This window comes from Rhinolophus ferrumequinum, chromosome 9 (genome assembly GCF_004115265.2).
Source record: "Rhinolophus ferrumequinum isolate MPI-CBG mRhiFer1 chromosome 9, mRhiFer1_v1.p, whole genome shotgun sequence".
Classification (NCBI taxonomy): Eukaryota; Metazoa; Chordata; class Mammalia; order Chiroptera; family Rhinolophidae; genus Rhinolophus; species Rhinolophus ferrumequinum.
The window spans coordinates 10,622,159-10,637,766 of NC_046292.1; the positions used below are offsets into that span (position 1 = coordinate 10,622,159).

Below are 15,608 nucleotides of genomic sequence, written 5' to 3' on the forward strand. Positions count from 1 at the left end.
GCTCCGGCCCGTTGCCGGCCCCTCCCCGTGCGCAGAACTGGTGAGGGTACCGGGGCCAGACCCACGGAAGGGAGCGGGGAGCGCGCGGCTACCTGGCCGCCCCTCAGCTGGTGTCGCGGCGTTGGGCCTTGGCAGAGCGGGCGCGGCTGCCGCCCTCTGCCTTCCCTGTGAGGAGGCTGGTGCTCGGCCTCCGCGCCGCCGGCGCCGGGAGAGTGAGTGCCTCACTGCGCGGCAGCGCTGGGGTCGCGCGTCCTTGGTCCCTCCGCCCTGGCTCCCAGCTGCGGGTCCGGCCGACACGGCAGAACCTAGCAGCGGCCGGCCGGGGCCCCGAACCGTCTCCCGACCCGCCAGCCCTCTCACGGCCAACTCCGGAGTCCCGCAGCGACTCCCGCTCCTCGCCCTGCAGACGCGCGGAAATGTCTGACCTCGAGAGGTTTTTGTGCGAAAGGACAGGTTATATACAAAAGTCTTGGTAGGCAATGTCGGAACATCTCGGAACTGGGAAGACACTAGATTCTAGGTACCTCTCACGGAAGGTGGACAGACCTAGAAACTACATGGAAATGGCAGACACAGTTTTGGGGTTTGCCGGGTTGGGTAGAGGATGGTGTTTGTAAGTAAGTTGTGTTTCGGTGTCGGCTCTTCACCTCCCTCCCTTGAGCCTCTGGGGTCGCTGGATGAGGAGGCTGGTGGGGACTGGTGCGTGCAATGGCAGATCACCTCAAGTGGTCAGATCCCCGCCTCACACGGGCGCTCGGGTTCCCCACCTCCGCCGCCGCGCTGGCGGTACCACTGGACAGCCGCCTTTAAGGGAATGGCCTTTCCCTCCCACCCAGAATTCTTTAATCAGTGGTAGGAAAATGTAAGCCTTAAAAAATTAGGAGATGTAGCTTAAAAAAAAAAAACTTCCCAGAATATGTTTTTTGCCTATGAAATGTAGGAATAAGTGTTGTTCTTGATCTATCTTGCTTATTCAGTAGTTAGCGTTTGTTTTCGTGAAATGTATGCGTACCATAACTAATAGAGTCTTCAATAGAAAATACCGACAAGGACGGTTTACTTACACTTGGTGCAGATTGAGGACTGTTGCAAATCTGTGATTGTCCTCGAAAATTAGTTTCTTCCGCTACTCAAGACCCTGAAAGGTTTTTAAGTTTGTCTTACTCTTAATTCCTCTTACTATCTAGTGAGTAAAGGAAATTATGGAGCGCCCTTATTAGTGAGTCACCATGGGAAAAATAGATTGCGTCGCTTGCCCTGGAGCAGCCTGCAGAAGGAATGGAAACAGCGGCAGCAGAGCTGCGCTCTCTTTTAAATGGAGGATCATTGATTCTGTTGGTGGTTGCTGTTACTGGGTATTAAATCTTCTTCACCTCTGGAGCGCGCGTCTGCGCGTGTCCGCGTGTGAAAAGGAGCCGGGAATAGTGAGGCCATTCATAACCTGCTGTCCTCGGCAGGACTGGGGGAGGCGCGCTTCCAGGGACTCGCCTGGTGTTTACTACGCTGTGCTGAGAAACCAGGAGAGGGGGAAGGCCACGAGCGAAGGCTCGCTTCTGTCCCCAGTGATAAAGGGGGGACCTCGGGCTCAGTTGGGAAGCGGATGGGAACTTTCTCTCCCTAGAGCTGCTCCACCCCTTACCCCGCCCCTCACCCCAATATCTCACTGTTTTGGTAAAAATATCACTTAGTTCCAGATTATTGGAGTGGAAAAGCCACTTAGATGTGCTCACTTTATCTCCTTGTGGACTTTCTCTGTAGGTCTCTGCCTCGGAAATTGGTATGCACCGACGTGCAAACACGTGCATTGCAGCATTCACTTTGCTCCTCAGTGTTCTGTGGCCAGACGTGTCATTTCGTATTATGCAGATTCCAGAGTCATTGCATGCCTATCGCGGGGAGTTTGACCCCTCTACAAAATGAAGTGTTAGGGAGAGGAAAGAGAAAATCGTCCAAGGGAGTTTTGGAAGGTTTTTAAGTGCATGGTGCTGCGGTCCGGCTTGTGTGAATGACTTTCTAAAATGGCGGCCAGGACCCACTTTATGTGGGAATCAGCAGAGCAGATCTCAGAATGCACATAGGGAGGAGGGGGAAGAGGAGGAGGATGCGAGCTGCCTTGAAAAGCGGCGGTCTGGAGGAACGGTACTGTATTAAAGAGCGTTTAGCTGGCACATCGCTCACTACTGCATGTAAAAGGGTCTTTTACCTATTGCAGAGAAAAAGCAGATGCTACTGATAAAAGCAGATTATCTTAAAGACTCAGCAGACCGTGTGTCCCTGAAACTCCTTTATTTTAAAAGCGACTTAAAATTTTTTTAAAACAAATTTACTTAGTTCTTTGAATAGTTAGTACATTCTTACGGGTTTAGAGTGTAACCCCTGATACTGGGATTTCCAGTTCCCATCCTCCTCTTCCTACCTTCACCGTCCCCCCCCCCCCCCCCACAGGTAATCTCTTTCTGGTTTCTTGTTTATCCTTAAACACGTACAAGAAATGTTCTTGCTGATTCAATTGTGGAGCTAAATGGACCTAGTTGGGAAGAATTCAAGGCCTTTTATCCCCGTTGTAGAAAATGTTTTGTAAAACGTGTGTTTGCTACCAGGAGGAAAAGTAAATCTAAACAATTTAAGTGAAAGGGATAAAAAGGTAGTTGTACCAAAATAGCTCTGCAAGAAAATTTAAGGATATTCATTCACTTCTGGTGTCTTCTAGAAATCAGAATGAAAAATACTATGCAATGCCTAAATTAAAGCTGAGGTTAAAGTGCCTACTCTTACCCTTTTCCCCAGCTGATTACAGCATTAACTAATAAGTGTTTTACAGGATTAAGAGGTGTACATTGGGAATATATTATATAAAACGTTTTCAAAACGAATATTCTCTTAACAGTGAGTAGGCTTTTGTAGTAAGTGTTTGGATTTTTTTTTTTTTTTAAGGTTAAACGAGACAGCTTTGGGAGCAGGGCAGCTTAGAGGCATTTTGGGGTTGGGGATGGTGGAAGATCAGAGCCAATTCTTTTTTTATTATTTATATTTCGATCCGTGTTTTTGGTAGAAAATAGACTTGAGGGAAGAATGCTGATTTGGCTTTTCCCTCTGTGCCAGAGAAAGACCAAACCTTTAAAACGTAATCAGAGCATTTTCACAATTTGGCTTTACCTTCTTGGAATGAAAATACATCTATTGTGTTCATTATCTTTACAGCTTTCAGTATGCTGGTTGGAAAAAAATTAAATGAGGACTATTTCTGAATCAGATTTTAGTTAACAAAGATCCATTGCAGGGACTAAATTTGCACAATAGAGAAAGTCCTTTCCTTTGTATGTTAGCTGGGTTGAAGGGGGAAGGGAGGAGTTATACAACAATTGCTTGCTGTCTTCTAGTTGTAAGAGGGAGAGAGAGGTGTGTGTAAAGGCGACTCCCTGAATTAGAATGAGCAAATGAGTAAAACCCTTTAAAGAATATAAAATTCTTATTTTCAGATTTTAAGTAAATCACATAATTCAGGTTCTTCCCATCCATCCCCCAGTTTAGAGAATAGGTTAAAGATTATGCAGAGGTTTGAGCAACGTAGCAGCTTATGTAAAAATTTTGTCAAAGAATGAGACCTATCTAAAAAATGTATTGTGTTCTTGCTAATTTTAAATGTCTTATCACAGTGGTTTTCCTGAGTTTAAATAGCTGGAATATATGTTGTTACACATATTTGAATATTTTACTTCTGGGACAATATAAAATATTACGGACGAGTTTCCTTGTCCTTACATACTCTATAACTGGAGGTAATTTTAGATTTAAACAAATTTGACTCAGAGTAGTCTATATCATTGCTACATCCTTTCTTTTGAGTCCAGCCAGTTTCTATGTAGAAATACCTCTGTTTTTGAATGTTATAATTTGGAATATTTTTATGATAGGTTTTGTACATTTTAACAATAAAAAATTTCAGCATTATCTTGAGAACGAGCATTAAAAAATTAATACAGAATACTTGAAATGTTATATTTTATTTCCTGAGTAGAATGCCTGTGGCAGATTGGAGGAAACCATAGGGCTCAGTGCCAGGGAAAATGATGGTGTTTGACTTGTATAGAGGGCACCTTTTCCCAGCTACCTTTCTTGTAGACTCTTGATTATTCGAGCATTGTATTGTTTGATATGCTTATGAAGAGATTTCAAGCTTGATTTATGAGACATTTTAAATCCTGTGAGCACTAATGCTTAGTCTTCCAAGTATCACTTTCCCCTTAGTTTGAAATTTTGCTGAAATAAAAAAAAAAATTTGGAATATTTCATGAAAACTAGCATGTCTGTTTGGGGACTATATATTTCTCTGCTTTTACTTTTAAGAATCTGTATGTAGTGATTGAGCTGTAGTTAACTAGTACACAGTATTTATAGTAAAACATTATAGTCTGAAAATACCTTCAGTGTTTTTAAAATTGGGTTTCTAAGTTTCATTATAGGATGATTTGGAATAAATGTTGTTCAGCATATTGAAACAGACATGTATTAGCCTGGTGAACAAGGAGACTAAATAAAGTAACATTTTTCTATAGTTAAATTTCTAAGCTTTACTGTTTGTTTAATTTATTTTTAATTTGTTATTATTTGCCTTACAGCTACTCATAATTTGAATGAAAAGAATGTACTCTATTGTGGAAACCAATTAGAATGTTTAATCATTTTATTGGAAACCATATAAATTTTGTGTGATATTTAGATGTTTTAGTGTATGTAAATATGCTTTGCACTGAAAACATGTTCTTGGTGTAATTTTAAAGTAGTGGCAATGTTGAGATTTTTACCCCATGTGTCTATGTCTACCAAGTTGAAAGTTATAAACATGTAAAAAAAAAAACCAACAATGGAATGTCTCTATAAAACCGGAACTTAAATTTAGTGAATTCTTGGATTTAATTAAGATTTCGAGTATAGAGATGAATTGAACTCTGGTATATTTAAAGATTTTTATTATGTAATGAACTGCTTCAATTATTACAGTTAAGAAATATTTGTGGGAAAATTCAAATGGGAAATAATTATTGGTACTAGATTCCTGGCCCAGCATTAAACTCTGGGGGTATGCGTATGTCTTTGTGTCTATGTATTAAATGCTGAGTTTGAGAACATTGACAAATGAAGATTTTCTCATTATAGCTTGTATTGACTTCATTACATTTCATGTTTACACACAGTATATGTACTTTTACATATAATACATTTATGGTTTCTTTGATTCTTAAATTGATTCAGTGATTTTTTTTTTTAAACTATTACCTCATCATTTTATTCCTTTAATTTAAATAGTAGGCATTTGTACTCTTAAAAACATTTTGTATGTTACCAAAGTACATTTGGCATATAGTGGTTTGCATCTTTTATAAATCAATAAATTGGTAGGTGATTTTTTTGTGTGTGTCTCAACCATTAATTTTTAAAAATTAGACTGTTTGCAGTAAAGGCTCTTTTACATTCAAGATTATTTAAAAGTCATCTTCGATTAAAAGAAAGAAAAGTATCACTTTATTGTCTCAAAGGATGTTAGAATCTTCAATGAAAACTATTACTATTTAGACTAGAATTTAGAACGAGGTACTTTAACATCGATAGGAAAATATATTATTTTCCCTAACCTCTTATTAAAATTTAGTATTTCCTTCGATTGTAAAATAGTAGTATCATGGTAGTACTCACATGGTAGGAGGACTAGTACCTGTGATTTCAACACCAACACAAATCAGTTGTGTTTTCATATTTACGTTACAGTTGTAGATATTTCATTTATGCTCATCACAACTTGGAAATTACAGTAGCTATTATATCTGCTAGATACTTTTATTAATATTTAATGCATTAATAAAGATGCATATACCAGGATGCCAAAAAAATGTATACACGTTTTAAGAGATGTCTAAGTATTAGTTTTCGAAGGTGAATAGAATTACAGTAGCAATGTGTAGTATGATTTCACTCAAAAGATGGCATTAATCAAATGAATGCTAGTGTCACCATGCGACAGGTAGGACAGTCAGAGAAAATGGAAGCACGGTTATTATTCGAGGAACGCAAGACCACTTTGAAGTGGTATTCGAAATTCGAGGACGTAGTGGAAGTACAAGGACATGGGAGGCCTGAGTATGCAACAGAACTTCCAACTTAACACCCCTTGACTTCTACCTATGAGGGACCTTAAAGGATGTGGTGTAGCATAGAAAACCTGCTACACTGGCAGTACTTTGGGAAGAAATTGAAGTGGGCATGCGCAGCGATGCAAGTGGACACTGGTCAGTGTTGCTCAAGCAGTAGTTCGCCATAATCAGAAGTCTTCTGGACGCTGATGGTAACCACTTTGAACACTTGTAATCGCAGAACTCAAGCGTGACTTGTATTCATCTTTTGTTATCCGTGTATATTATTACAATTTTACTCTTTTTTTTGGGGGGGGAGTAGGGAGGAAGGGGAACAGGACTTTATTGGGGAACAGTGTTTACTTCCAGGACTGTTGTTGTCCTTTCCATCTTAGTTGTGGAGGGCACAGCTCAGCTCCAGGTCCAGTTGCTGTTGTTAGTTGCAGGGGACACAGCCCACCATCTCTTGTGGGAGTCGAACCCGCAACCTTGTGGTTGAGAGGACGCGCTCCAACCAACTGAGCCATCCGGGAGCTCAGCGGCAGATCAGCTCAAAGTGCCGTGTTCAATCTTAGTTGCACTATCCCTTGCAGGAGTCGAGGAGTCGAGGAATCGAACCGACAACCTTGTGGTTGAGAGCTCACTGGCCCACGTGGGAATTGAACCGGCAGCCTTTGTTGGGAGCATGGAGCTCCAACTGCTTGAGCCACCGGGCTGGCCCCTCAATTTTAATACAGTTCTTTCCTTTCTTAAAATGTGTATACATTTTTTTGGCACCCTCTGTATATTACTATATGACTAATAAGTGTTGTAGATATATTTTTAAAATTCTGCCTTGGAGAATTTTGAACATAGACAAAAAAGTAGTAAATGAATGATGTACCCATCATTCAGCCTCAACAACCATCAACCATGGCCTATCCTACCTTATAAGAAAAATAAAGCAAAGGAGGGGATAGAGTAATGGGGGTAGGGGTGATGAGGAAGGCCTCTTTAAAAAGATGGCATTTGACATGCCAGAATGAAGGCCTCTCCACACCTAGGGTTGTGTGTTTCTTCCCATTTAAAATTTCCTTTGAAATAGTTCAGGAATAGTACAAGGAGTTCCCACATCGCCTTCACCCAGATTCTCCAGTTATTAACATTTTGTCACATTTGCTTCATCTATCTATCTACCTCTCTCTCTCTTTTTCTCTCTTTCTCTGACATGGTATCCTATTACCCTTAAAATTTCTAGTGTACACCTCCCCCAGACAAGGACACTCTCCTGCATTGCACTATACAGTCTTCCCAGTCAAGAAATCAGCTTTGGCACAACACTTACCCAGTCCATAGAGCCCATTCGAATAATGCCAGCCATACCGACAATGTCTTGTTTTCCTTTTTGGTCCAGGATCCTAGCCAGTACCGTGTTTTGCCTTTGGTTGTCGAATTTCACCCTAATTCTCATGTGCCTGATAGTCTTAAAGAGCATAGGTAGCTCTTTCATGCTGCTGGATGACCCTCCACATGGGTCTGTCCGGTATTATCTCATAACCAGATCAGGTCATGCATTCTTTGCAGGAATACCAAAGAAGTAATTCTTTGCCCTTCTCAGAGTAGCACATAAAGAGGCAAACAATATCAATACATCGCACTACTAATGATGTTAACTTTGATCACCTCATCAAGTGAGTGTCTTCACCATTTTCCCCTTTGATTTGATGAGCATTTTGTGGGGAGATATTCCAGTATTACGCCGATAGTCTCTTCCATCATCAAACCTACACCCACCAGCTTTAGCATCCATTGATAACTCTTGCCTGTATTATATACTGCTGTGATTATTGCCAAATGATTATTACTGTGATTCCTTCTACATTTATTCTACTGTAGAGAAGAAACTCATGATTTCTATTTTTTTCAATGGGTTTTAGTCCAGGGTTTATTTATTTTGAAACCCAGATCATTCTAGATTTGATCAGTGGGAGGGAGTTCCTTCAAACTGTGTCCTTTTGATGTCTCCCCATCATTCTTTAAGCGTTTCTTTATTTCTAGCACAACAAAGGCTCATCTTGTACTTTCCCTGCCCCAGTCCTGGAATCAGCCATTTCTCCAAGAAGTCCTGGTTCCTTTTAGTGTAGGATGGTATTTACAAACCAAGGTCTGGGTGCTCAGTTTACACATTGCTACAAAGCTAAAAAGATGCATGTATACCCAGATATGAGTATATGTTTACATATATACACAATATATATACCTCTATATCATATATTTGAAAACTGTGGGTTTACAAATGTTCCAATACATGAGGATTCTTCCCAACTTGCCCATTTTCATGTCTGTAAATCCCTTCTCAGACAGTGAGAAACCTGACTCCCATTATTCTTAATGTATTTACTTATTTGCCCAATCAATTATATTCTCAATGTAGCTAAAATCCCAACCACTCTGCCCTCCCCCACTTCTGTTACCTTTGAGCACATTGCCTCTGCTGCCTCTGCATCACATCCCCTTGTCACCTACTCTTTTCTTTGCAACCTACATTTTCAGGAGGGAAGGAGGGCAGGCAAGGAAAGGAAAGGAAGGTGGGAGTGGAAGTGATGCGGCTTTTCGCCCTCAGTTTTTTCTCATGGGAGACAACTTGTGGATGAATGATAACCTGCCTGTGGTGCCATTTTTAAGCAGATTAAAGCTACCTCACTCTTAAAATTTTAGTTTTGGTTTTACTTCTACCACTGATACTGTGATGTGAGCTTAATCCTTGGATGACTCTGAGCTTTATGATATGCTGAGTCATACAGAAGGGGGTGGGGAGTGAGAAGAGTCTGTTTCTTAGGAATAATACTAGCAGTCATCATCGCTCTATTTATTTAGGTGTCAGGCAGTCGCATTAAGTGGTCTCTTGGCAACATTTTGTGCTGGTCCTACCTCCCCCCAAACCTTACCGACCTCAACCTTATTTCTTCTTCTTTTTTTCCAGTGAGAAAATTGAATTTTTTTTCAATCACAGTTGACATACAATATTATGTTAGTTTCAGGTGTACAACATAGTGATTAGACATTTACATGCCTTGTGAAGTGATCCCCCTGATAGTACCCACCTGACATCTACATAGTTATTACAATATTATTGACTGTATTCCCTCTGCTGTACTTTACATCCCTGTGACTGGTTTATAACTAGCAATTTGTACTTAAAAAAATATGGAACACTTCATGAATTTGCGTGTCATCCTTGCACAGGGGCCATGCTAATCTTCTCTTCCAATTTTAGTATATTTAGGTAGTGTTGCCAAAGCAAGCACTCTTTTCTTTTTTTTTTCTTAATTTATATTTTAAATTGAGGTATAATTGACATAAAATACTGTATTAATTTCAGGTGTACAACATGATTCGATATTTGTATGTAGTATTGCTAAGTGATTACCACAATAAGTCCAGTTAACATCCATCACCTCACATAGTTACAAAAAATTTTATTTTTCTTATGAGGACATTTAAGATTTACTCTCCTAGCAGATTTCAACTATGCAGTACAGTGTTAACTATAATCACTATGCTATACGTTACACCCCATGACTTATTTTATAACTGAAAGTTTGCACCTTTTGACCCCCTTTCGCAAATTCTACCCACGCTCTACCCCCATCTCTGGTAACCACCAATCTGTTTCAAATAGTTTTAAATTGTATTGCAATTACTTTTTTAAAATGGTACGTGTGGTGTGGATTGTTATACCCACACATCTAAGGTATATACGTAAGTATATATGCTGGTTTTTCTTGTCACTTATTTACACCTGTATTTTTATTACGAAGTTAACCCTTTCCACACTGTTTTTTGACATAGATTATTCCTTTTCAGCGCAAGTTTGTTTTGTCATTGCAAAAGTAGATGTGTAAAGGAACTTGCATCACACAGCTTTGGGTCTCACAGGGTTATGGCATTTGATTTTCTTTGTGTTGCTTTTATTGGAAATTTGTTTTGTTTTTTTTTTAAGATTTTTTTTTTTTTATTGGGGAAGGGGTACAGGACTTTATCGGGGAACAGTGTGTACTTCCAGGACTTTTTTCCAAGTCAAGTTGTTGTCCTTTCAATCTTAGTTGTGGAGGGTGCCGTTCAGCTTCAAGTTGTTGTCCTTTCAGCCTTAGTTGTGGAGGGCGCAGCACAGCTCCAGGTCCAGTTGCCGTTGCTAATTGCAGGGTCGCAGCTCACCATCCCTCGTGGGAGTCGAACCGGCAACCTTGTGGTTGAGAGGATGCGCTCCAACCAACTGAGCCATCCGGGAGCTCAGCGGCAGCTCAGCTCAATGTGCCCTGTTCAATCTTAGTTGCAGGGGGCACTGCCCACCATCCCTTGCAGGACTCGAGGAATCGAACTGGCAACCTTGTGGTTGAGAGCCCACTGGCCCATGTGGGAATCGAACCGGCAGCCCTTTGGAGTTTAGGAGCTTGGAGCTCTAACCGCCTGAGCCACCGAGTCAGCCCCTGGAAATTTATTTTTAAAACATTTTTTTTCTGAGAGGATTATCTTCCTAAAAGGCTTTTGTTTGTAGACAAAGCTTTTTAGTTCTAGAGATTATAATTAATCGGAGTAAAATGATGACTGGGGAAATATGCATATTTAGTAAATTTAAGGAATGATTGTTTTAGAGACTAATGATTTATTTTTTAATTTGATGGGTTTAATTTCATGCCTAGTTTCTTTAGTGGGAAGCATGTTTACTTAAAAGTTTGTAAAACATTAGAATTGAGTGGAAAAATCCAAAAGACCTTTCAAAATTGAAGAGTGATAAAGAAGAACCCGTTTCGTCAATCTGGAAGTAGAAGTAGTTTTCAAAGATTTTATAAAAATACTCATAGTGGTGTATGAAAAGAATATGGAATTTATGTATATTACAAAAAGGTGGGACCTCATTTTTGTTTTGATTCTATCAAGCAACTGTTTACTATGAAATAAGGATAACAGTCACTGGTGAAGTGAAATATTAGAAGTATTCATAAATTTCCCAAAGTCTTTTAAAAAACTTCTACTAAGAAGTATGAAGTAAATTTCCTTCTCAGCAATTATACTGTAAGTAATAGTCCTGTTAAGCCAGGGAGGAAGCATACTTTAAAAGAGCCCTTTGCATTTGCACCAGGGATTCTTGGTGTGGATCTTTGCTAACTTATTTCATCTCTTGGCTTCTGCCACTTTAACTTTGTTCTTTCCAGTCTTCCCTTTTTGATCAGCTTGCCTTGGTCCTTTTTTCTTCATCTGACTGATTTATTCACTGCCATTACTTTAAGAAATGGTTAGTCATGATCACTTGCATTCTACTTAAAATTATTCTTGAGCTTTTCCCAGTAAAGTACCATGTAAATCAGAGATATCTATGAAATTACTAATGAATTTTTATAAGAACAAATGTCCAAATGCTAATGTAGTGGTCATCATGATTATCTATATTTCTGCACTGTGTATTTTGATTCTTACAGTATAGATTCCTCCCTCCTGTTCTTTGGAAAAGTACATATGAATTCTTTCTAAGGTGGTCTGAAAGATTCAGGCTTCCTATTTGATCTAACCAGTAGGATCTAAAGATCATAGAATCTTTAGAATTTTTCTCCTCATAATTGGGTAATCTTTCAGAGATTTGAAATATCAGTTGAGCACTATCCTTTTGTTAAAAATTAATTTTACTTAGTAGTTTCTTATTAGATTGGTATAAATGGTTTAAAATTACACACACACTCACACACGCACACATCCAAAAAATATATATACATTTTAAGAAAGGAAAAAAACTATTAAAATTGGAATAATATATACCTAAAACTAAAGATGAATACAAATCATATGTATACTTTTTTTTGGCACATGACTTGTATTCATCTTTTGTTATCGGTATATATTGAGTATTACAATTTTAATACAGTTTTTTCCTTTCTTAAAATGTGTATACATTTTTTTGGCACCTTCTGTATATATATATTTAAACTGAAATAATGGTGTCTGTAATAGTTCTGAAGAATTTTGTCATTCAAGGCTTTACTGAAACCTTTCCTAAGGCCTTTTCCTAAGAGGAGCTAGTCATCAAGTTTTCATGTGCAGGAATCGAGGCACTAGCCATGGATTCAGTAAACGAGTATAGTAGTTTTGTTGGTTGAATTAAGTGTATCCTCAGTCTTCAAGTTTTCTTAAACCCTTTCTAGAACCAGTAAAGATTTTTTTTAATATAAAAGTTATCTATTAGTTTCATAGCAGCATTATTCACAATAAGATCAAAGCAACTCTAGTGTCCATGACCCATAAATGGATAAACAGAATGTGCTTATTAGGTGTATGATAGGCAGAATACACACAGTGGAGTATTATTCAGCCTTAGAAAGGCAGGAAATTCTGACATACGCTACAATACCTTGAAGACATTATGCTAAATGAAATAAGGCAGTCATAAAAGGACAAATATTGTGTGATTCTAGTTATATTCGTTACCTAGAGCAGTCACATTCATAGACAGAAAGTGGAATGGTGGTTGCTTTTATTTTACTGTTATAAGCAGTGCTGCAGTAGGCAGTCTTGTACACTGTTTACAGACGTGCAATTATACACATATGATAAATTCTTATGAATGGAATTTCTGGGGATGTGTACTTAGTTCTTACTAGTTACTCTCAGGTTGTCTTCCTAAGAGATTTCTCTAATTTATACTCCTGCACACAGTGTTATGAAAGTGCCTATTTTCTTAGACTTTGACTAATACCTAGGTATTATTAAAATTTAAATCTTTGTGTTATTTGGTACCCTTTTTTAAAACGTGGATTTTCACAATTTTGAGTGAAGTTGAGCAGCTTTTTAAAGTATATTTATTTTGCTTACCATTTGTGTGTATTACGTGTATTTTTAAAATTACTTCCCTCTCAGATATTTTGATTTTTGTTTGAGCCTCTGTGTCCTTTGATTTGTAAGAACTATTCGTATGTTTAGGAAATCATTTCTTTCTCATCTGTTACAAGTATTTTCCCCCATTTGTCTTTTGAGTATATTTTGCTATTTGGGAGCTGTAATTTTAATGTGGTCTTTTCTTTTATGACTTAGGGATTTTATCTCATGGTGAGTTTTTCTTAGATCCAAGATTATATAGCAAATATATATATATATATATATATACTTATATATATTATGTACAGTGTGTATATATATAAACTTATGTACAGTGGAAAGAGAACAGCAATCAGCAAACTATTAGAAATCATTCCTCCTTTCCCCTCTTCCTTTTCTACCTGTTCCTCCATCCCTCCAGTAGGGAAACATCATCTGAGGGTATTAGCTGTTCTGAAATGAGACTACGGGGCCGGATGGGTGGCTCAGTTTGTTAGAGCGTGAGCTCTGGGCAACAGGGCTGCCGGTTCGATTCCCATATGGGCCAGCGAACTGCGCCCTCTGCAACTAAGACTGAAAGGACAACTTGAAGCTGAACGGTACCCTCCACAAGATTGTTGAAAGGACAACAACTTGACTTGGAAAAGTCCCGGAAGTACACACTGTTCCCCAATAAAGTCCTGTTCCCCTTCCCCAAGAAAATCTTAAAATAAAATAAAATGAAAAAAATAAAATGAGACTCGGCTCTGCGTTGACTGCCTTTTGCTGGTTTTAGGAATTCTGAGTCTGTTTTTTGCAATTTTAATAATTATTTGTACTTACTCAAAAGATAGAATGATTAAAAGAGAAACATATTATTTAAGAATAGTTTATAAATCTATTTTATACATAAATTTATTTCACAATAGATTTCCTGAAAGAATTCTGTACCACATGAAATGAAGAGAGCAGGTTTTGGCTTTCATCATTAATGGCTTAGTTATCTTCTCAGTTAGGCATGCTTGAAATAGAAAATGTCTTCTGAGTGTGCCAGTTACAGGAAACGTGGCATATAGTTGATTTATATTGAGATAATGTAGCCTCTTGTGACTAATGGAGATATAAAATCTTCTGTATTCAAGGACAATGACAAGTACTATTTTATGTCCTTTTTTAAAAATAAATTTTACCGAGATATAATTCACATGACATAAAACACATCCTTTTAAGTGTACAATTCAGTGGTTTTCAGTAATATTCACAGTTGTGCAACCATCACCACTAATTTCAGAACATTTTCATCACTCCAGAATGAACCCTGTACCCATTAGCAGTCACTCCCCATTCTCCCTTCTCCCTAGTCCCTGGCAACCTGTAATCTCTTTCTGTGAATTCGCCTGTTTTGGACCTTTTATACAAATGGAATCATACAACATGTGACTGGCTTCTTCCACTTAGCATAATGTTTTCAAGATTCATCCATGTTGCAGCATGTATTAGAACTTCGTTTTTGCTGAACAATGTTCCATTATATGGACACACCACATTTGTTTAATACATTCATCAGTTGTTAGACATTTGTGTTTCCAGTTTTTGACTATTATGAATAATGCTACTATGAGCATTTCTGTACCTGTTTTTATGTGAACATGCGTTTTCAGTTTTCTCGGGTGAAAAAACCTAGGAGTAGATTTGCTAGGTTCTATGGTAGGTTTTTTTTTTTTTTTTTTTTTTTTTAAGATTTTGTTGGGGAAGGGGAACAGGACTTTATTGGGGAACAGTGAGTACTTCCAGGCCTTTTTTCCAAGTCAAGTTGTTGTCCTTTCAATCTTAGTTGTGGAGGGTGCTGTTCAGCTTCAAGTTGTTATCCTTTCAGTCTTAGTTGTGGAGGGCGCAGCACAGCTCCAGGTCCAGTTGCCGTTGCTGTTGCTAATTGCGGGGGGCGCAGCCCACCATCCCTTGTGGGAGTCGAGGAGGAATTGAACTGGCAACCTTGTGGTTGAGAGCCCACTGGCCCATGTGGGAATCGAACCGGCAGCCTTCGGAGTTAGGAGCACAGAGCTCCAACCGCCTGAGCCACTGGGCCGGCCCCTCTATGGTAGTTTTAAGTAGCATTTTGCTAAACTGGTTTTCAAAGTGGTTGCACCATTTTACAGTCTCATCAGCACTGTTTTCAGGTTTAGATTTCTCCTTATCCTAATTATCACTGGTTATTATCTTTTTTATTTTAGCCATCCTTGTGGGTGTGAAGTGGTATCTCATTGTGATTTTGGTTTGTATTTCCCTAAAGACTAATGTTGTTGAGCAAATTTTTGTGTGCTTCTTGGCCATTTGTATATATTCTTTGGAGAAATGTGTGCTCATATCCTTTGTTCATTTTAAAATTGCATTATCTTTTTCATCGTTGAGTTGTAAGAGTTCCTTATCAGATACATAATTTGTATTTTCTCTAGGTTTCTATCAGTTTTTGGTATTTTAAGTGTTGTAATGAAACATGATATACAATAAGTATTGCCATCTTATTTGTTTATGTCCAAATTGTAGGAGTTTTGCAATCTAAGCATATGATTCTGCCTTTTAGCACACTTTATTTCCAGTCATTAGTATAGGGAATAAAATAAAGGTCTGACACAGAGGGGAAACCAGTCTTTTGGT

The 15,608-nt window shown here is 38.6% G+C and overlaps 1 protein-coding gene and 1 pseudogene across 2 annotated transcripts in view; one reads left to right on the forward strand and one right to left on the reverse strand.

Moving 5' to 3' along the window:
* SPEN (spen family transcriptional repressor) overlaps positions 1-15,608 on the forward strand; it is a 74,054-nt gene that overhangs the window by 268 nt on the left and 58,178 nt on the right. The gene's annotated exons all lie outside the window — the stretch shown is intronic.
* LOC117027918 (uncharacterized) lies at positions 9,309-9,407 on the reverse strand (annotated as a pseudogene).